Source organism: Thalia democratica, chromosome 2 (genome assembly GCF_965202585.1).
Source record: "Thalia democratica chromosome 2, ktThaDemo2.hap1.1, whole genome shotgun sequence".
NCBI classification, from domain to species: Eukaryota; Metazoa; Chordata; class Thaliacea; order Salpida; family Salpidae; genus Thalia; species Thalia democratica.
Genome location: NC_139166.1, coordinates 23,345,148 through 23,368,944, shown reverse-complemented (window position 1 = coordinate 23,368,944; position 23,797 = coordinate 23,345,148).

Here is a 23,797-nt window from a genome sequence, read left to right as displayed (position 1 = left end):
AGCTACTTTAAATATCTTATGTTAATAAAATCATTTATTGTAAGTAAAGTTGATTATAAAATTTGAAATGGTAATTAAAAAAGTTATGATTTTTGCACTAAACTTTAATTATAAAACTATATGGTAAAAAAACTTAAAGTTTTTAGCTAGATACATATTTTTTGCAGAAAATGTTGAAATGTTACTATAGAAATGTCTTGGTCAAGTAGTTGAAATGATATGGTCAGTGTTTAGTGAACTATAAGAATCAAATTTTGAAAAACTAAACTTTAATATCTAACACTGTCATAGAAATGGGTAGCTGTCTAAATTGGACGAGCGTACAAAATTGCACGAGGGGACAAAATTGCACGAGTTTACAAAATTGCACGAGGATACTTTTGCACAAAGGGTCACTTTTGCGCGAAGACACTTGTACGAGCAGACGATGTTGCACGGAGACAGACAATTTTGCGTGATTTTTTTATTTATTTTATTTTAATTTTCTTATTAATTTTTTTTATACTATCACTGTTACCGTTACCCCTAACCCTTACCCATTGTCGGTAAATTTACTTAATTTTATTTAACTTTATGTTTTAAATTATTATTATCTTTTATTTTTAATTTTTTTTTTACTGTAACTGTTACCCCTAGCCCTTACCCTCGGTCGGTAGCTTAAAAAATTTTTTTTTTCATTGTAATTTTTATTAATTATGTTTTTATTTTTATTCTTACTATCACTATTACCCATGAACCTTACCCTCAGTCAATAACTTTTTTTTTTTATCAAATTAATAATATTGTTGTTCTTTTTCTTTATTTTATTATTTTTTCGTAATTTTTTTACTCACGTTCAAAAATGTAACTCGTGCAAAATTGACCCTTTGTGCAAAATCGTCTTCGTGCAATTTTGTTCTCGTTCAACTTAGTCCCCTCGTGCATTTTTGTCTTCGTGCAATTTAGACCCGTTCCCCATAAAAATATCACAGTAAAAGACTTGCGGAATCTGCTTTAATACAACTAATTTTTTTATTTTTAAACAAGTTAGTTTACTGTAAACAAAAAACCGATGCTCAAAATGCATGGGTTAAGGAGTTGGTGCATGAAGAACTTTTCAAGTCGCACACCTCATAGATACTTTTCAACATCTTGTCTAGGACTTTTATTAAATAAAATAAACAAAAGTTTAATTTACAGATTTATTAGCAACTAAATTTAGTTAAACTATGTTAAGTAAAATTAAACACTTTCGAAGTAAAATCTTATTTTGTAGTTCAAAAACAACATATAATCATTATTTGTTACTTATGTGAGCATTTTTATTTGTAAACTTTAACAAAACTTAGTAAAAAAATTATTATAAAAGTAGACTCTTTTAAAATATCAGTTTATTATGACATCACCGTTAAACTTTATGTTTAGTTCTCTTTCATCTGAAAGCTAGTAGTGCATAAGCATGTGGTGAAACTTTCTCAATCTTTACACTTTATAATATCAACATCCATTCTTTAAAATTTCAGCGAAAAAGCACAACCAACTCTTAAAGCGTGTATTTCAAATTAAACAAAGTTTTTAAAGAACAATCTAAGTTTTTCATCTTTACCTTGTTTTTCAGGGGCTGCAAATGCTTTAAGTAAGTAATTAAAACACGCCCTTAAAAGACAACATGGGTTCCACGTTAATTTTTTTTTTTTTATAAAACGACCATTTTTGTTATTTGAAAGTCATTAAACTATATTACTTTTAGTAGTTTATATTATTTAATTATGAAATATTGATTTGCACTTAAATCTTCTTAAGATATTTCTGTAGGTCTTATTACTTTTTATAAGCATAACTTTGCTTTTTAGTTATTTGTTTTGTTGTTCTTAGTAGTTTGTAAAAAAAAATATTTGCACCATTTTGTTTCTTTAATTAAAAAACCTACACAAATATTATATATTCGTCAGCCATAAAAATCGTTTCAAAGAAGTTTTTGTCGTAAATGAAATACTACAAAATTGTAAAAGATACCATAAAGTAAAAATTTCTCAACCAACAGTACTGTTTATAAACTTTTACAGTATAATAGTTTTAATTAATGCAGTTCAATTCAGTACAAAGTTATATTGCCTTTTAATATATTGATATTAGAAAAAAAAGATTAGTGAAATTAGTTTGAAATGTTAAAATTGTATATTTTGCTTTTTATGTTAAACTAGATTAAAAAAATATTAGCTAATTTATAAAACCTAAAACACTTATTTTTCAGAAAATGTTTAAATTGTTTAAAGTTAAATTACTAACTCTTCTCATAGCATGTGCATTTTTGACGTCAAGTGGCCGTAGCTACGACGACACTTTTGTTTCGCGCGAACAAGAAAACAACTCTGATTACTTCATCACCGAAAAAAGCTTCAAGCAAAGCAAAGTTTTAGGAAACTGCTGCCTTGTAGCCGGTATGGCCACGTTGCCGGGCAACGCTGAGCTGCGCTACCAAGTGTTGTCGCCAAACTTCACAAAGCCACAAGAACGGGAATTCTTTCAATTCAACATTTACCGGATGGGAAAGCTCCATCGAGCGGAAGTCGACGTTAAAAGTTTGCCGACGACGGAAGACGGAAGCGAGCTGGTTTACTCGAGCAGCGCATACGGCGACTTGGTCGGACCCTCGCTCGAAAAAGCCCTGGTCGACGTGCACTTCGGGGGCGAGTACGATTCGTCCGAGGAGGCCCACCCCTCCACCGTCCTGACCAGCTTCACAAACGGCTACTACGAAGAGTTTCCAATCGTCTCGAATTTAGGCTCAAAAATAAAGGAAGTGGTCCAACACGGGTTAAAAAGCAACTCTCCGATGCTGGTCGGGTTTGCAAACAGGCCGGGGTTGTATGAATGGCATTGTTACACTTTGCTTGACATTAAAAACGACACTGCACAGCTGTACAACCCCCACGGCAGCTACCTTCAAATGACTGAAAGCGACTTTTACGAAAACTTGAAATCGCTCGACATTGCTTATTACAAAAACAAAATATTCAGAATGCCGCAGCTTGAAGCTTCTTTTGAGTTCAACGAAACTTGGCCTGCGCTGCGACAGCACGAGAAAATTCGATTTGTGGAATACGACCTGGTGGTTGACGAAAACGACACGCAGTTGCTGTTAAACTTACTCGCCAAGCGTGATTCTCGTCCGGGCGTTTCTCCGAAGCTTTTTATCTTTGCCGTCGACAATGAAAACGGTGAAAAAAGCCTCCGAATGGTGCGAAATTCGGTGGTGCGTGGCTACAGAAAATCCAACGAAGAGATTTACACTTACACCGACTCTTTGAGAGCGACACTGAACAGCGGCAAGTACAAGGTGGCGGTGGTGCTGTCGACGTGCTGCACGTTTCGCAACAGCGCCTCTTGCGAGGAGTACTTGCGAAACGGAGGAGGCGAGTTTTTGTTCCGCCTCGCCGCTTCGAAGCGCTGTTCGGTCAGCAAGACTAAGGCTAAAGACACCGAAATGGTCGAAAAAGTGCTCACCGACTATGAAATGGGAAAATTTTGATGAAAGCTGAAGTTTTACCAAAATGTTAATTGCTGATACCAGCTGCTGGCTTATTTAAATTCAACACTGTTTTTGTTTGTTTACTTTTACAACTAATAATATGATTCGTATACTAATAAATTTTCAGTAGTTTTTAAAAAACTGCAAACACTAAAATACTGCAATTATTAGTGTTAATTTTTTTTTGTATTTAAAGATTCAAACTCATTTTGGCCACAATAATCTTAAGCTTAAAATAATTTTAAAAGTATGCTATTTATAAACGTTTATATTTAAAATAGTAAAGAAAGTTGTAACTACTTGTTTAGGAATCTGCATAGTGGGCTAGCATACGGCAAAAAACTTTTTTAGGTTACCAGAAAAATAAACTAAGTGTTTACATAGTTAGTAAGAATGTTTTTACTTGTTTTGATATTTTGTTTTTTATGTCCAAGTGTTTTGAAGGTTTGGTAAGATGAAGTGCGGCCATAAGATGTGTATAGAATATTTCACAATTTTGCCAAAGAATAAGGGCTAGTGATCTTATGGGTCCAGCCGAATAACATCATTTTGGATCCAGATCCAAATCTGTCCAGGTCCTTATTTTAAAATAAGATCCAGCTCCGGACAAACCAAAAAAAAAAAGAACTCTGGTTTGTTCGGATCCTTATGTATAGATCTGATAGATGACTGTAACTACTTTAACAATTTCAGCTCTTTCCAACTATTATTATATTGCTTATAAAATTCTAGAATAGTAACCTCACGGGGTACTTTAAAAAAGTTCTTAGGCATATTTGAGGGGAGTTTTAAAACTTATACTAGGTATTAAAATCAACGAAAACATCGGCGAAAGTCTACAGAGCCTAAGCCTTGGCTTTCATATGCCGTGAAACAAGCTTAAGTTTAACATAATGTTAGACCATACCAATTCGACCATCAGACTGTAAGCCTTCGGTAGACTGAGACCGGTTTCGTCCTTATTAGGACTCACAGTAAGTCACAACTAAAAAACCTGCAGTCATCAACCTACAAACAGTTTATCATGCTTATACAAAGCTTCATTTAAACTATATGACTGTTTTACATTAAATTAGTTTTGAACTGTTTGGAGCTAATTTTAAAACAACAAAGTATTATAGTTTGTGAAACAGTTACTTTATAAGTAAATTTACATTTGCAGTAATATCGTTACTATTCGTGGAATAATTTACAATCTAATCAATATAGTTATAAAGAATATTTTCAATTCTATAATTTTAAAAGGTTTCTAATAGAGTGTAGAACTAAAACATGCAAAAATAATCAAAATAATTTAAGTTAAAAATTAAAACATTTACAAACATTATGAAAAAGTTACCTGACAAATATTTTTAAGATGTGAATATGAAACAAATTACTTTCTATTTAAATTTATACTTGTTCTCCTTTATAATTTTATAATATATATATATATATATATATATATATATATATATATATATATATATGATTAATTATCTGATTTATTAAAGCGAACAAATAATTTTATGAAGAAAATGACTTTCTAAGTATACAAGTACGTCTTAGAAATTCAAAAAGTACTGTTTACACAAGAAATCGATCTTTTTCCATTATTTTCTTAAATTTTAAATGTTTTTACGATATCTGGTTTTATGGATTAAAACAAAGTAATGTTGAATAATTCAGTTATATGTTTTATGGTTGGAGTTTTAAACATCAATAGAACTATGATAACAATTTTTAAATCGGTATACTTATTTAACTGAGGTAACTTTTAAGTTAACTTATCATGCTAAAAATTAAAATAACAAAGACTAAGGTTAAGTAATTAAAAGTTTGGTATTGCAAGAAACTTTTACAGTTCGTAACTTACAACTCTTATATTTATTTCTATTTAGAAAGTTTTATAGTTCAAAAAAAAGTAATGAAAACGTTTTGTTTTCTCCAAAAGTAAAAATTTTAATATTTAATTTTTTTTTTAAACAATTTGGTCCTCTTAATTTTAGATACTTTATGCGTACTGCATAGTACGTTCTTATTGATACTTACGTAGATTTGTATTTGAGCCTCTTAAGTTGCATACTTTATCGTTATCCCTAAAATGTTATAAAACATCCTAATAATAAATAAAAAACTAATGCTAAACGATACACTGTTTTTATTTATTTTAAATATTGATAAAGTATATCTAGGTCTGTATTCCTCTTTGAGTAGCATAAAACTAAGATATTTTTTTTAATGTTATTTCGATCAGTATTTTTCTGGACAATGACGTTAAACTGTATCCAAGTGGTGTACTACACGATAACCGAAAGGCTTTTTTGTACTCTAGGTCCAAGGACTAAAAACTTTAAGTGTTTTTTTGTCGTTCAATAAATAATACTACTCGGTGTATATAAAACTTCTTTAAGTATTTCTGGTCTTTTTACTTAGATAAAACTAACACATTATTTGTTTTGCCTAAATTACAACAAGGAAAAATACGAGCTAGTTAATTAACGATTTTGACAAAATACGTACATAATGAACTAATTGTTTGTAGATATTTTTTTAACTGTCGAATCTATTTATTAAGTAAATTTTTAATAATACCTGAAAACTGTAAAACTTTGAAACACCAAACTGTTCTTTCTTTTATTTAATATGAGCGAAAAGTTATTAATGTTTTAGTATATTTTGTCGAAGTTGTATAAAACAACTTTTTATTAAGTACTTAAAACTATATTTTATAAAATAATAAAAATATTCAGTTTAGTTACATGTTAAGAAAAAAATTAGCAATCCAAAAACTTTGAAAACTACCTGTTTAAAGAACCTAATTATTAAGAACTTTTTTAAATTAAAGTTTTACCTTGTAATAAGTAAATTGTTATTAAATTCTTTATATAACTATAAATTTTGTAACTTTTGAAATAATTTATATTGTACAAAACCCCGTGTAAAATGAAACTTTAAGTTTATTTTTTATTTTTTCGTTTGACATTTTATCGATTTAGTGATACTTAAATTTAACTAGACTACTGTAAAATTATTATCTAAGTTAATTTTTGTCAGTGATCAAGTTTAAATAGCAAAACTGTGTTTAAACTGTTGTGATTTTCAGCTGATTTGAATTTAAGAAAAAACAAATTATTAAATAGATTATGAATAAACTTAACTTTAAACTAATAAAATATTAGGTGTTTGATAGTTTCGTTCTAATTTTAACTTTTAGTTTTCAACTAGCTAATTAAGTCTGACATAGTCTTACATTACTTTTACTTTGACGTAACTATTATAAAGTAAATTATTAATCTTATAATATATTGTTTACTGTAGTTATTTAAAAAAGATTATTTAGAAAAAAACTATATTAAACAGATAATACATAGTTAAGACTTTATATTTACATCTCAAACAAAATAAACACTAGTGCAAAAAATAGTTGATGCATAAGTTGAGATATAGAACTATTTTGTTAATACATTTTTAAAACTTATGAATTAAAACATAATTTTTGGGTCTCGATATAACATTATAAGCTGATGTCAATAGCTTAAACTTAAAAGATCTATAAAATTAAAACAAATCTAATATCACATAATTACTACTATATCACTTTATAAAAAAGTAATTTTTGTTGTTTCATTACTTATTAAAACTCCTCGTCAAAACGACAAAAATAGATATAAGTAATACAAATTTATTCAAAAAGATGAAAAAAATTTTAGCATAAGTATTTTGTTTAAACCTATTTCAATTATTTAATTGTCAAATATTAATAACCGATAACTTAATAATTAAGTAACTTACTTTTAAATTACTAAAAACTGTACTACAATCTATATCTAAAAAATGAATTATTATACCTAATTACAACTGTTTTTAAAGACCAGACTTAAGACATATTAATGTTTTAAATTAAATTGTTCTACAGCATTTTAGGCTTTATATGATTCCTAAAACGTTAAATCCTTTGATTAGTAAAATGTTTTTAGGTCTGCAAAACTTAACTTATTATTAAAAAAATATTCTTTTGAAAACTATTACTAATTTTTTAGTACATATTTTTATACAGTAGGTATTATTATTTAGTTTTGTTTAGGAAAAAAAACAGCTCTAAAAACTTACTTAAAAATTGTAAACCTTGTTTATGTACAAAAAGACTAGTTGTCTTTTAATTATTTCTTTTCATAGATTATTCAACAGTCTTTAACTCACTCCGACTCTTTTTATCTAGTACTTTGTTGTAAATAAGTTATAAACCACTTAGACTTTAAAAGTAGTAAATTTCTCAATTTTCAAAATAACGACTACTTAAACATAACAAATAGTAAACATTTTATTTCTAAATATATCTTTAAACTTTGAAATGTCATTTGTGCTTTCTAGTTTTTATATAATTGCGAAATAAAACTAAGTTTTGTCAAGTACTATAATAAATAAAATTTTACAACTAAATTACGTTGTAAAGGTTGTAAAAATGAAACTTTATTTGTTAAGACAAAAAAATTGATTCGTGTCCATAAAATTGACAGTTTACTAAGTCTTATGGAGTTTTTACTTTCTCAATTTTTGTTATTTACGCAATCAAATATTGTTTAACATAAAAGGTTTTGATAACAGTAACCTAGTACAAATAGCAATTGTTTTAGATTAGTTGTATGAATTACTTCTTAAAAGCTATATACTCCTTTTAAAAAAATTAAGCATTATATATTAAAAAAAAAAAGATATATTTAAAAATTAATCTTTTGCAGTAAAGTCCTTTACTTTCAAAATAGTTATTAAAAGTTTTGTATTGTTGGTTCACAACAGTCAGATAATATTAACAGCTGAACATTAACTGATGTTTTTATTAAAAGTATGAGTTTTACATATCAAATTTAACCAGTATACTTTACAGTTTTTAGGGAATTTTCACAAGTTTAGATAAATATTCACATTACTCTTTTAACTTCTTTAAAACAACAGCTTGAAAACAATCAATCAACCAAACTAAACTCAATAAACTTTAGATATTTGACACACAATGAACATATTTCAAAGCAAATCAAGCCAAATCTCGCTCAGCCAGCTCAAGTACGAGGGGGTGATCCTAGGTGAGGGGTCGTTCGGGGTGGTGAGGCTGGCCAAGCACCGGGTGACCAGGAGGAAGTACGCGGTGAAGGTGCTTAAGCACGATCACGCGACCAGTCAGGAAGAAAGGGAGGTGATCGACAACGAGACCGGCATACTCGAGCAGATGGACCACAGGTTCGTGGTCAGGACGTGGCACGTCAAAAGGCAGCCTAAAGCCACCTACCTGGTCATGGACTACTGCTCCAAAGGTTCATTATTGGACTACATCAACGGCATCACGGAGCCGTTGACGGTGCACCAGTTCAGGAGGTACACGGCGCAGATGGTGTCCGGCCTGATGTACGTCCACGACCGCGACATCTGCCACCGCGACATCAAGCTGGAGAACTACGTGCTGGACGCCAGGCGCGACGTGAAGCTCATCGACTTCGGCCTCTCGAAAGTCACCAAGCTGCGGCAGAAGGACAGGGTGGGCACGCCGGCGTACGCGGCGCCGCAGGTGTGCGAGCACGACTACGACCCGTTCAAGGCGGACGTGTGGGCGCTGGGCGTGGTCATGTTCTGCATGGCGCACGGTGATCGGCCCTTCGACTCGGACGACTTCGACGAGATCCTGCGGATGCACAAGGATCCGATGAAGAAGCCGCTGGTGGCCGTAGGCCACTACGACGTGGACCGGATCCTCTTCAACACGCTCAGGGTAGACGAGGACGCGAGGTGGGGTCTGGACGAGTTGTCCGAGGTCGAGTGGCTGCATCCCATACCCTGCCTCTCGCCGTCCAGAAAGAACAGGATAGAAATGAGCAGGATGAGGAGGAAGAAGAGGGTGATGGCGGAGCAGAGGAAGCCGGTGCTCAGGAGCAAAAGTCAGCACAAAGTTGGGAAAACAAAGATTAGCGAAAGTGTGCCTTACATGGAGATAACCAAGCAGAAAGAAAAATCTAAGAGAGGAGTCATAGAAAAACTTAAAGGTGAAGAGTTGTGCAGTAGTAACTGTGTAGTAAAACAAAACAAAAAAGAAAAGAGAAGAGGAAAAGAACAAAAGTTTTATAAAGAATACAATAAAGAACCGAAAAACTCTAGACATAATAAAATATTTAGGACTAATGACAGGGGGCAATCTGCGTATGCTTTGGACCAAAACAACCGAGTAATGACAAAGCCGCGCAGAAACAAGTTAAAAACGAAAAAGCAGCTCGACAACTTTTTCGAAATTTCCGAAAACAAAAGGGAATTCTTTGTGGTCATCGAAGCCTCGAAACAGGACATCCACGAAAAGTGCTTGCAGGCGCTGAGGGCCAACTTCGTCAATTGGAAACAGGTGCGCGACTGCTACAGGTGCAGCAAGAACCTCAGCATGTGTCACGTGACCTTCCTGATGAGCGTGCGCGTTGACTTCGCCACCAGCAACAAAGTCACGGTGAAGTTCGTGAAGAAGGACGGTTCCGACGAACACTTCTCCGTTGTTTCCAAAAAGATATGCGAGGAGTTTTTCGGCGCCGCCAGAAGGCCGCAGAGCTGCGTTCTTTGACTTTTGCCAACTTGTTTGCTTTGAAGGCTGTTTAGAAACAATGATTGCTCAGCTAACCAGGCTAAAATTAAGTATTCGTTATAGTTTTCAAGAGGTGCTTCAGCCATTTGTTTGTAGAAAATAAAATGTTTGTTTAGTTTCAAATTTTTAAGAGCAGTATTATAAAAAATAACCTATCGATACTTAAGTGTTTATATAAACTTATCAGTGTAAACAAGTCAATTAAAAAAGTAGCATATTAGTCAACACTAAGTCTAACATCAAAATTGTTCTAAAAGGTACGTACTATTAAGTTTTCCATAAAAGATAACGTAAAGCATAAGTTGTCTTGTTATTTTTTGTACTCAAGTTTTAAGCTACGAACTGTGTGGCTTATTTGACGACTGAAATCAAAACATTTGTTGATGAGATGTTTCTTGTTGGAATTTTAATTTTGTAGTATTTTTCGGACAAAATTATTTTAAACAGACTTTTTTCATTGTTAAACCATAGCAGAACTCATTGAATTAAAACAAAAACACAATACTAAACTATAATTTATTGGTAGATTTAATCTAAGTTTAAATAAAACCAAAACTCGTATTAACTCTGTTTGAAGTTTATTGTCCTTGTATCAGCACTGAGTTTTTTTTTCGTTTTGTTATCAAAGTTGTCACAAATAAGCAAGTTTGAAGGTAGTTTAAATATAAAAAAATAGTAAATTTAAAGCTTTCATATAAGAACAAATGTTGATTTTTGAAAAAAGTGTCCCTTCTCTCCTATGTTCTTAAATATTGTTTAGATTAGAAATAAAAGTATGTTTTAGATAAATTTCTTTTTTAAAGCTGTAGAAAGTCTTTAGAAATAGTTTTTTATGTTAATGAAAATAAAAAATGTAAAATTTTAATTATTTTCTGTTTTTTAGTGGAGTTGTTTTAGTTTTAAGATTATAAATAATTTAATATTTTTTTAAAAATAAGTTTTATTACAACATTAAAGTAACAGATTTATATACTGCTATGCTGATATCTAAGTCAGCCTATCAATACTTAATATTCAATCAATACCTAACAATTTTTAATATTTATTTTGACTGTAAGTATATGCAGTTTTATTTCTAAGACTAATGTAAGTATAGTGAAAATTATTAGAAATATTTTTAAGAAACAACATTAGTAATTATAGTAGTTTTTCAGATTTTTCAAAAATATATATTATTTGGTATATTGTTCTTGGTGTTAAATTTATTTTAAAACTTAACTAATAAAAAATATTTAACATAGTTTCATTTTTAATATTATTTTTTTTTTGTTTAAAGTAAAAATTTTGAGTAAAAATTTGTTTTTATTTAATTGTTTAAATGCTATTTTTCATCACTGTTACATACCTTTTTAGATTTGTATAAGCACTGGCGAGGTCTTTGACCGAAACTTAGTTTGTAAAATAAAGTCTTGAAAGAATAAGTACATTATTTGGTATATACTATACAGCCAGATGTTGGTATTGTTTAGTTCTATAAAATACATTTCTATGAATGTTGGTTAGAAGATGCTTTTTCAGTCAGGATAAATAATAGTCGATGATTAAAATAACATTTATTGTATGTGATGTAAGTTAACAGATTGTTCCTCTGCTTCTCTTACAAAAGCTCTTGTCAGACACTTCATTACTAAATAGATTTATAAAAATAAGTTCATGAAAAATTTTAAACAGAAAATTTTACAACATCCGTCGGTTTAAAGTTTCGTCTTTATTCTAAATTTTTCCCCTAAATAATTGTTTTGAATAAGTGTTACATTTGACCTAGTACCTTAAATTTTTGTTTTTTTTTAGCACCGTGCAAGCAATGACTGATCACATCAAACCATTATTTTGATTATTATTTTCATATTTATACTTAAACAACACTGCAAAAAGTTTTTATCTGCCGCGCCGATTTGGATCTAAATCTGACCACGTGCAAGACTTCGAGCGTTCTGTAGCTGTGACGAGCAAGAGAGGTCACCATGTCCTGCAACTAGAATTCATAGTCCGCTAAAAGTAACTTCCGAAGAACTTAAACGCCAACTAGCACACTAGCACCGTTTTATGTTCTGCAGTTTTATTCTAATTAAAGTAGCATTACATGAAAGCTTGTGTTTAATTAGTGGTAAAGAAAATGCTAATGTCAAGCCGGATCCGTTGATGAGAGATCAAATAAATCACTGATATAAACAGTTTTGTCCACTTAGGTTTGTATAGTTTGTTTTTTGTAGAAAAATATGGTGCAGAAGACGGCTAACTGCGGCCTTTAATGTACTTGTCAAATAAAAACGTTTTAAAATAATAAAATATAAAGTTTTAGCAGTAAGAATTTAAAATTAGCATTTTAGTTTGATAATTCAGCAAGCATTAGTGCTCTGTTATCTTTCTGTATCAAATGTGAAGTTTAAAATAATACTTTTTTAATGATTGTTTTAAACATGTTAAACGACTGCAGTCCGCTAGCAACTTTTGTTAGAAAAAACAGCCTGTTACCCATAAAAGGCTACCGACTAGTGGCCGAGTACCTAAAACGTTGTGTGTTAAACAAAAATTAAGTGTTAAATTGTGCTATATCATTTTTAGCTTCTATTAATAAAGCTCTCACTTTAGACATAACTGACTTAAAAAATATCCTAGTCCATTTCTACTAGATGCTGCCACATTTGGCTTACAGACTAGAGAAGTTTTCCAACCCTTATGAAGATTATTAAAAATATATACTAATGAAAAATCAATCGATAAATCAATAAACACATTTACACAAATTAACTTAATTTAAACTATTTTAAATAAAATAGAATTGGTACCTTTTTACTAAACATTACTTATAACTTAATTTTTTCCGGAAAAAAAACTTATCAACTGTATTGAAAACAATAACAAAAACTAATTGGACATTAGTTGGAATACAATTTTAATGAAAGACAACATTTTTAAGTCGAATAAAACTGTAATTTTCAGTTAAAATATTTTTTAGAACAGAAACTACCAAATTTGTATTATTTAAAATATGTTTGGTTTGTTTTTTTTCTAAATAATAACTTCTTGCCTTTAAATTCTAATTGACCTTGTTAGATGGCATAATAAAATTAATTGTTTTTTATTAATTTCGAAAACATAACCTAATTTATTTAATAAAGCAAAATATTTTACATAGTTTTTGAAAATTATTTTAGTTTAAACTAAAAAACGTCTGAAATATTTTTCAACATGAGTGGAACGTTATTGATTGATTTTGTTTAAGTTACTAAATTAATGTACAATTTTAAATTAATGTTAGATAAAGTACATCTCCGAGGTACCGTTTTATACACAACTTTTGAGGTTAATCACCAAAAAAGTGCAAAAATACTTAATCTTTTTAATTCAAAAGTAAATGAAAAAATTTTTTGAAATAACCAACTAAACTGAAAATAAAAAAACATTCAACCAATTATCAAAGCTTTGAAAAAGTAGTCAATTGTCTTTTTTATTTTATTTAGGCATGTGTTTATTTTATAAATTTTGTTATTATTAAAATAGCAGTATTTAATTAAGCTAACCCTTAAAAAAAAGTTGTGCCAATTTATATAACTCATTTTTAAATTTCCTGAATTATTTCAATCTTAACAAGTCCAATATAATCAAACCAAAAAAAGTAAAGATCTTAGTTTTAGCTCACACTTCAAACAAAAGTTTCTCTATTGTATAACTTAATTATGTTTGACTGATTGACGTTAATATTTTTATGATAATTTACAGTAGTTTGTTAAAACGAAAAAGTCTTTGTAATATAAATATGCACATATAAAAACAAGTATATATTAAGTCATATTTTTATTTAGATACATTGATATTTTTTTATTTATAAGTAGTGATGTACCGGACTCATTATCCGGGTCCGGCCGAATCTTGATATGAAAAAAATGATCCGGATCCGGCCAGATCTCGATTTAAAAAAGATCCGGATCCAGCCGGATCTTGATTTTAAAAAAAGGTTCGGATCCGGTTCTGGCCGGATCCTAACAGAGATCCGGATCTAGTTAGTAAAAAAGAGCAAACAGAAAAGTATTTTTTCAAAAACAAATCCTGTGTAAATTAAAAAGTCATTTAAGTCAGTTAAAATTAAACACCTACCGTGATTGGCTCATTTTGTACACGTGACTAATTTACATTTGTTTACATTTCAACTATGAAATAAACATTTCATAAATGAAATTCTTTACCTATGTTGAAAAATTAAAAACTTTACTACCTAATTGTCAACCTTATGGCTAACTGTTCTGCTGATTATTAGATTAAAGTAATTTTTTCAGTTTTTAAAAACCTCATTCTGACTCAGGCTAGTTTATACTCACTCTAGCTAGTTTTTTTGACTTAAACAGTGGCAACCCTGCCAGTTTGAAAATTTTTGAAAATCTTAGGCTGCCTCAGGCTAGTTTAGTTTTTCATAAAAACTCAGGCAAGTTTTAAGGTCCGGCCGGATATTGCCATTTTTGTCTGATATCCGGAACCGGCCGGATCTTGATATGAAAAAAAGATCCGAATCCGGTTCCGGCCGGATTCTAATTTGATAAAACTACCCGGATCCGGCCGGATCCTAGTTTGAAAAAATGTTCGGATCCGACTCCGGTACATCACTATTTGTAATACATGTGGTTTGTTTAGTAATTTATATGGTTGTGTTTAGTTTAAATATTAAGGGATTTTTAAAATCATAAATATAAAATCTTTAATACTTATAAATTAGTTCATATTGGATAACTTAATAAACGCTTGCTGTATTAAGTTATCAAAAATGTATAGTTTTTATATGATCTTTCATAATAGAAACAATAAAAAAATTTTAGGCTAAAAATTAAATAAAGAAATTAAGAAAACAATATAAGTTTTCTAAAGTTAAAAAGTAATATATTTCAGGAAATTTTTACAAACTCTGCTTGCTGAGTTAGAAAAAATACAATATACCATTAAAAATTAAGATTTGAAAAAGTGTAAAATATTAATAAAATATTTTAAATTCAATAAAATCCCAAACCTTAGTTGATAATTTACCATTTTTAACTTATAGTAACTAAGAAATTTTTTTATTGCACATTTTTAAGTACCAAATAGAATTTTGATTTACAGTAAAACTAATTGGAGTTTAATTATAAAAATCGATAAAAACAGTATTGTATCAAAACTTAATCATAATGATCATTTGGAATATGGTAACTATTGACTGCTACTTAATTTTTTTTTAAATGAAATAACTAAAAAATGTTCAATGGACTCCAACAGCAAGGAAGCAAACAAAACTTGAACACTAAGGCGAAAGTTGTTTAGAGTTGGTAAACAGCTTACATGTTTTAAACTTAATTAATCAGTAGTAAATATTGGTGATGAAATCAGTTGAATTTACTTTTTAAGCTTTTATTCAGCTGCTAATTTGTTGACTTCAAAAGCTTTTGAATTTTTATCAATAATGAAAGTGATAAACAAAACTAACTTAGCAGCTGGTTTTTATCGAAACTTATTTCGAAACAGTATACTTAAAAAAAATTAAGATATTGACTGGTTTTCTGCTTTTATTTTAATAAAAAAACATAGAAATTTTTTTAACATAAAAAAAGACTCATTTAAAAATAATATTTACTTGTATAAAGTGATATTTTAATAATATTATTTTTTTTAAGGATTTTTTCTGTTTTAAATTTTATTTATTAATGTTTTAATGCTTATTTTATCCACCTGCTTTTTGTGTTCTTTAATTTTAACTCAATCAACGCATACAGAAGTTTTAAAATGTTAATATATTTCTTAAGAATAAAAGTTAGTAAAGAAAAAAAGTTATAAAGTTTGTGATGGAGCTGCTTTAAAAAAATATATACTTTTTGTAAAAAGCATATTTACTTTAAAATTCACTAATTAGACATTAAACACATTTTAAAATTAATTACAAGTAAAAAAGGAAAATACAGGCTGTTTATTAAATTTAACTTTTATTTAGTGTACTTTTGCAAAAACCTGTGCTTAAAACTCTTAAAAACATTACTTATTTTGTTTTGCAAAATATCATACTTAGCCAGAAAGTCTTCTTCGTCGCCAATATTGTGAATATTATTCATATAAAAAACGCACAGCTCATTTAAAAATTTAGAAAACAAATACTCTTGGAAACTACCTCTTTTGCTTTCAAAATCGTTTTTATATTTGCTGAGACTGTCGTAGTAATTTTTTAGTGTTTTTATGCTATCCAAAACTGTCGTCATTCTGTTTGCTGCGCTCATAACAGTTTTTTTTCTGCCTTCAAAATTAAGTTTTTTCAAACATTCTTCGCGATCCTTTTTAGTTATTTTAATTGTTTTATTCAAGCAGTCTTTAAGCTCTTTATTCAGAAACTGTTCTGCATCTTCTTCGATCTTTTTTTCTTGACGTTTTTTCTTCTCTTCGGAACTTTCAAAGTTCATTGGTTCAAATATAACACTTTCATCTTGAAGTTTTTTCTTCTCTTCAGAACTTTCAATGTTCATCAGTTCAACTTTGGAATCTTTTCTCTGATTATTTTTAATTTTTTTTGCAGTTATTTTATCAGCAACGTTAACATCGGCAGCTTTTCGTTTCACCAATAGCTTTTCACTCTTCACATTTCGCTTGCTGGATTCTTCCACTTTTTCAACCACCTGCTTAGCTGGATCGTCTTTATTCTTACCATCTTTAACCAACTTCTTACTTTTTTCTTCAGACTTGTCAGTTTTTTCAATGTTTTCACCAGAAACTTTCTTTCCGCCACTGTAGGCCTCCTCCACCTCTGAAATTACAAGATTCCCGTTTATTTTGTTCTCGGCCAGCCCTTCAAAATCCTTTAAGTTGGCATTGAAGCGGGCCAGCTTTCTGAAGCACCTCACCAGCTTTTCCTTGCTGAAACAACGCGCCAAGTGGGTGTTGAAGCAAAATATTTTATCGGACAACCCGACTGCCGGTGAGCTGATGGTGGAAAGCGCGATGAAAGCATTCTGGTAATTGAGCTTGTCAATGATGCATTTATTCTTATTCGCATGTGTACTGAGTGCAGTGTTATTCTTTAGAGTTTTTAGTCCGTCTTTCAGCAAAGAGCTGTCCAGCTCTAAAACAGTCCGCTCCTTTTCCGTCTCGTTGCAATGGCTGAAAATGTCCAAGTCGTCAATCAGCCGTTGGTATATTTCGAGATCTTTTATGAATTCGTCTTTGGTCACCTGCAAAAAGTTATGGTGGACTACTTCACCTGCAACTTGTATAGTAAGCTTGTTTATAAAACTTCAAGAAACTGCCCTATTGAATTTTTAAAGCAAAAAAAATTAATATACAAAACCGGAAAAAATCACTTATAAAAAACGATTTAAAAAAATTTCACTCTCCCAAATTTACACACACACATTTATAAATAAATTGTTTAAATTTCATTATCTTGTCGACCGCAACAAGCAAACTGTTGTTTCAAATCAGTTAAAACCTATACAACGCTTAAAGCAGTTAACGAGCAGATTTTTTTACAAACTTCAATCAACTGTTCTCACGGGTATCGAAGGCCACAGGGGCAAGTGTGCGGTTTCGACGAGGTGCTGGTAGTAATACGTGGTTTTTTGTCGCAAGTAGTACTGGTTGATGTAGAGGTTGCTGTTTCTGTCGTACCCGTGATCCTCCAGCGCATCTCGCATGGTGTTGAAGCCGTCTCCGATCGCGCGCTGAACTCTTTCGTTTATCAGGTTGGCAACGAACTTTCGTTCTCTCTGCTCAAAGCTGCTGTCTTGCTGTAACAAAGAGGAAATTTACAATGGGCTATGAGTGCATGTAGTATTAACAAAAAGTGATATTTATTTATCTTTCTTTTTAACTTTAACCTCTGAATATTATTTTGATTTACATTAGCAATTAAAAATTTTAAAAACTAATTTTAACAATGCTTATGATTCTTAAAAAACTGTTTTTTTTTTTGCTGAAGTATTTAAACTTAAACTATAAGAATATATTTTTTTCTTGGTAAACTAAAAATGACAATACTTTTCTCAGCTTACTTATATATTTTATGCCTTTCAGAGTTAGTCAAGTTTTCAATACCGGTTTAATAAACTTCTATCATACTAAAACAAGCCGATAACCGTTTTACTAAACACCTTAACTTTAGAAAGTACTTGAAAAAAACAATCAACAGCTAACTCCGAGCATTCTGTCCAACAAACAGTGGCGATTTGAATTGGCAACAGCTTCATTGCAGCAATTTGCAAGAATGCCTTTCCAATTGCCGAAGGTGTCGTCTGCAAAAGTTTGCAAGTTTGCTATCAGCTGTTTGAACGGGAAACTATTGATGTAGTGCGTTTTCAAATCAGCAACTACTTGTTGCTCGTCGAGAGAACATTTTTCATGACTTTTCTGTGCAAAACATTGCTTATTAATCACAACCGATTGCGTTCTAGTAATTCGCACCTATACACCGATTAACATTAACTTCGAGTATGTTGTATGTTTTTTAATTTAAAAAGTAATAATCCATTTGATATTTTCAATTACGACTTTAACATGTAAAAGTTGTGCACAACTAGCAAAAAAAAAAGACTAATTGAATTTGCACTTGTTAATTTGTTATTATGAAAATATAAACCATCTTTGAGCTATTAAATCCAAGAACAATAAAAACAAATAGAATAGATAGTTAACACTAAAAAGGCATTTTAGAAACTTATTCGAAAAATTCCTGAAATCATTTTAGAATTTTGGACTCAATTTTACGATTTCTAAAGTATAAAATTCCAAAGAAATATAAGAAACGCATTATTCTACACCTTTTTCCTATTTTTTTTAAATTGCACACTTCTGCACAAATCAAGTTGCTTTGTATTATTAATTTAAACAAACTTAATTAGCTTTAGTCAATATTGTAAGTTGAAATGGGAAAAAAAATGTTCTAGAATCGATTTTAACAATATTTTCACAAACTATCTAAGTAGAGAGCAACTAAAAAATAATGGGACAAATGTTAATTGAAAACTACATATTAAAATGGGTACGACTTTGGCAAGTAAAGATCATATCTTGAAAGCAATAAAACAAAAGTGTGATTTTATACCCCTACATGCAAGCCAACTCTCGTCGAGCAAATAGTGTTTGCGCTCTCTTCTGATATACTTTTCAATCCAAACAGCATGACATCTGTTAGCTTGTGTAGGAGATTCTCACGTATTTCGGCTGTAAGGTTCCCATAGAGCATTTCATAAAAAATATGCTGCTTTCGTTCCCAGAATATGAAACAAACGTAGCAAGAAATGCAGTAGTCCTAAAAAAAAGTCAATTATAAATTTAATAATTTACCTAGTCATTTTTTGTGCACTGCTTTTGATAAGCTATGAAAACAAACAATGAAAAATTAAAAACCGCTAATTTCTTACTTAACACGAAAACAGTTTATACAAGCAAAAAAACCTTGTAGCAACTCGCTAGTGTTACTTTGTTGCCGTTATTCTTTTTTCTTTTTTGCAGTGGCAAGGGAAACAATTCAACAAGTCTATCCACGACTCCTTTCACATTGATTGATTTGCTTTGCCCGTACGCGATTTTAAGCACAGAGTAGATGGACACGATTCTGCAAAGCTTGTTGAAGTGCTTACGGTACATGTTAGCCGTGAGGCTGGCGGAATCGCGGAAAAACTCGTGGCTCGTATGGAAGAAGCTCATAAAAGACTTGGCGAGGTGGATCAGCTCGTTTGATGTTTTCTGAAACATTCGTATGCAAAACTTACGTTGGCTGTTTTGTGAAACTTAAAATTAAATGCTAACATATGCTTTTCACAGAATTACAGAAAAAAAAAGATAAAGTCGGTTGCGTGAAAGCTAATAATTTGTAAAAAGTTTGCGATTCAAATGTTTGGAGAAAAAAAAATCATTGCCGGTTTTATCACTTTGTCGGAATTATAAATTTTATCAGAATTATCAGAATTAATTATTTTTTTCTTCTTATTAATCTTTAAACCAATTTAGCTCAAAAATTTCCTTTAAATACTAAAAAACCCAATTGTAACAATTAAAAAATATTAAAAGTTAAGAGGTTCAATAGTAAAATAAAATAAACATATTTTGTTATAAATATAAATTTACCCAAAATTTAAAAAAAGTACAATAAGATTGTTAATTATTAAGTTTAGATTAAATTTAAAAAGTTTCAGAACGATTACAATCACCTCTTGCGAATCTACGCACATTGTGTTCACACCAAAAGTGCGTAATTAAACGAGAGGTAGCAAATATGCTTACTATATTGACTGTTTTCTTACATTGCATTTGATTAATTACAGTTTGACAAATTTTTTACTCTCTTTGTTTAAGAAAATAGCTTTTATTCGAGCTGTACATTGTACATATATGAGAAAATGGATTTTAATGAAAACTGTTTATGTGTATTAGGGTGCATTAATTGCCCCGACCTTGGAATTTCGCAAAATTCAACTTTTTGACGTTGGGAAATCACATGAACAGAAAGCACAAAAAAAACTAGCTTACTAGCTTTAAGCCTGTTGGAACTAATCATTTTTGAAAACTATGCTTTATATCAGAATATTTAAAAAGGAGAAAAAAAACAATTTCACTACAAATATATTTACTCCTACGGTTTTTGAGATAATTACCTGAAACACTTAGGAAATGTTCCTTCCCATTTTAGAAAATTATGTATAAAAAAAGTTAAAAAATTATTAAAAAAATAGGGCTGATCACGCCTATTCGATCATCAGACCACAAGTTTCGGTAGACTGAGACCGGTTTCGTCCTTATTAGGACTCATCAGTCAGTCACAACCGAAAAACCTGTAGTCGTCAATCTACAAACGGTTTATGATGCTTTCACATGAATCAACCATTTGCTAGCAATGATCAGTGACGTCAGCATTGTCATTTGCCGTGCAACGTTTAAAACATTGTCCACTAGGCAAGACATCTGGCACACTCGTTTTAGTACGATCAAAAAAAACATCGGCAAAAGTCAGCAGAGCAGAAGCCTAGACTTTCGTTTGCCGTGAGACAAGCTCAAGTTTAACAATAGGGTTGATCACGCCAATTCGATCATCAGACCACAAGTCTACCGAAACTTGTGGTCTGATGATCGGAATTGTCGTGATCAACCCTATTGTTAAACTTGAGCTTGTCTCACGGCAAACGAAAGTCTAGGCTTCTGCTCTGCTGACTTTCGCCGATGTTTTTTGTTAAAAAATAAAAAACTGATTTTTTTGTTATTTTTGCATAAAACTTTCATTTTTAATTTTCTTATAGTTTTGTTAAGACAGAATTTTCTAAATATGGCATGGAACATTTCCTAAACGTTAGAGTAATTATCTCAAAAAACGTAGGAGAAAAAAGATTTTTAGTAAAATAGTCTTTTTTCCCCTTATTAAATATACCGATATAAAGCAAAATTTTCAAAAGTAATTTGCTCCAACAGGCTTAAAGCTAGGAAGCTTTTTTTTTTGTGCTGTCTTTTTATGTGATTTACCGACGTCAAGAAGTAAACTTTGCAAAATTCCAAAATTTTTATTTATTAGGGGCAAAAGATGCACCCTAATGTGTATACAAAGAATTTTTTTTCTTCTTTGTTCGTTGCCCACCTAAGATTAAACTTGTCTTGCATGGTGTTGGAGAAAGTTTAATCTTAGGTCGGCAAGAGAAAATAAGTTTAAATTAGAGGTTTGTTGAGTTAAATTGAAGCTTTATATTATACCACAAATATTGTAAGAAATCGAATGTTGTACCTTGTTTGATTTAAAGGTATAAAAGGGGACTAAGACACCTAAGATACAAAAAGTAAATCCATTGAGTTCAATCGGTTCCTTATAAAAGGCACAAATTAAATACGAAAAAGTCTCAAATTTATTAAAAATGTATTTCCTCCTATATTTTTCAACATATTCACTTTAAGTTTTCTTGAAAAAAAAATATATTGTTAACTAAACACATACAGTAAGTTAAAGATTTTTCAAATTATTTTGTTGAGAATTCTAAAACGCGTAACTAAAGGAGTTCAAAGATTCGCAAGAGGTGGCTGTACTCTTAAGCTGTGGGAGATGATAGATTTTTAATTAAATAGTCTCTTTTTGCCTATACACCCTTTGTCCTTTCATAAGGAACCTATTGAACATTCCGATTTTGTACCCTCATATCTTCTAGTTTATAAAATAGTGAAAATTAACTACTAGCTAAGTTAAAGATCTTTAAAATAAGGTCTATGTAAAAATCTGCCTTACCTCTTCTAATAGCCTAATTGTTTTACATAAACTAAAAACTGAAATAAGGACAAACTATTACCAATTTGTTTCTTACTTTCAAGGGTTCATAACTATCAGTTTATTATCAGTTTCAGTGATACCTTCTTCTTAGCAAAAAATAAACAAATTTTGGTAAACTTTACACATTTTAATTTACCTTGTGTATTATTTGTGTTTACTATTAGTATGTTACTTCAATTATAATTCTGATAACTGTGTTCTCGTTTTACGACTAAAATAAATTTGTTAAGTCAATATATTTAAAATTAAAAGAAAGCTTATATAATATTAATAATGTTTTAGGAAACTATCAAACATATTTGGAAAAAAAGCATTTTTGCTTTTTACAATAAAAGGGTTCATTCTTTTCTTGTGAGTCAATATAAATATACATTAGTAATATAATTGTGATAGTTTCCCTTTTAACATGTCTAATTCAAAATGTAAATAAAAGTTTATAAAGTTTAAATATTCTAAAAAAACTTATATCAAACATTTAAAGTTTTTTAATGAAGTAAAAAACTCAGTGAAAAAAATATAACTCGCATTAAAAAAAAAAGTAATATAAAAACTTAGACCTAGAACTAACAGTTATAAGACAGCTCCAGTTACTATAGTTGTAATTTTTTTAAGAAACTGAAAAAAACTATCAATTGAAGCAAAATGAAATAGAAAATTGATTAGATGTTCCAGTCTGACTATCCATAAACTTTTTTATAGTGGTGAGAATTAAAAACCCTTTCACATGAAAAAAACTGATGGTTTATAATGCACAAAATAACAAAAACACTGCCAAAAGTTGTTTAATTTGTAACCTATATAAGGCAATAAATTACGAATTGGCACACAGAATGAATATTTATCATGTAGTATTTTATTGAAATGTTTTAATAAAACAAAAGCTATGAAATAATATTGTTTGATTATATTTCATTTGACAGTATATTTTTAAGGAACGGGTCAAATATGCACGAATACACTTTTGCAAGAAGGGTCATTTTTGCACGAGAGTAAAAAAAAACAAAATAAAAAGAAAACAAAAAGTAAAAAAAACAAGAAAATAAAAATAAAACGTCAATAAAAAAAAAATTACCGACCTAGGGTAATGGTTAGGGGTAGCAGTGAAATTAAAACAAATAGTAAAGAATAACAAAAATCGGTATTAAAAAAATTTAGAAAAACAATAACGATAATAAACTAATAAAAAGCTATTAACGACCGAGGGTAAACGTTAGGGGTAATAGTGATAGTAAAAATAAAAATAAACTAAAGTAAAAAAAAGATTTTTTTTTCATCCGTGCAAAAGTGAATTCGTACAAAATTGACTCTTCGTGCAAAAGTGACCCCTTGTGCAAAATTGACGCCATGCAAAAGTGTCTTCGTGCATATTTGGCCCTTCGTGCAAAAGTGCCCCTTTGTGCATATTAGACTCCTACCCATGTTATCAAGCTTTTATAAGCATTTG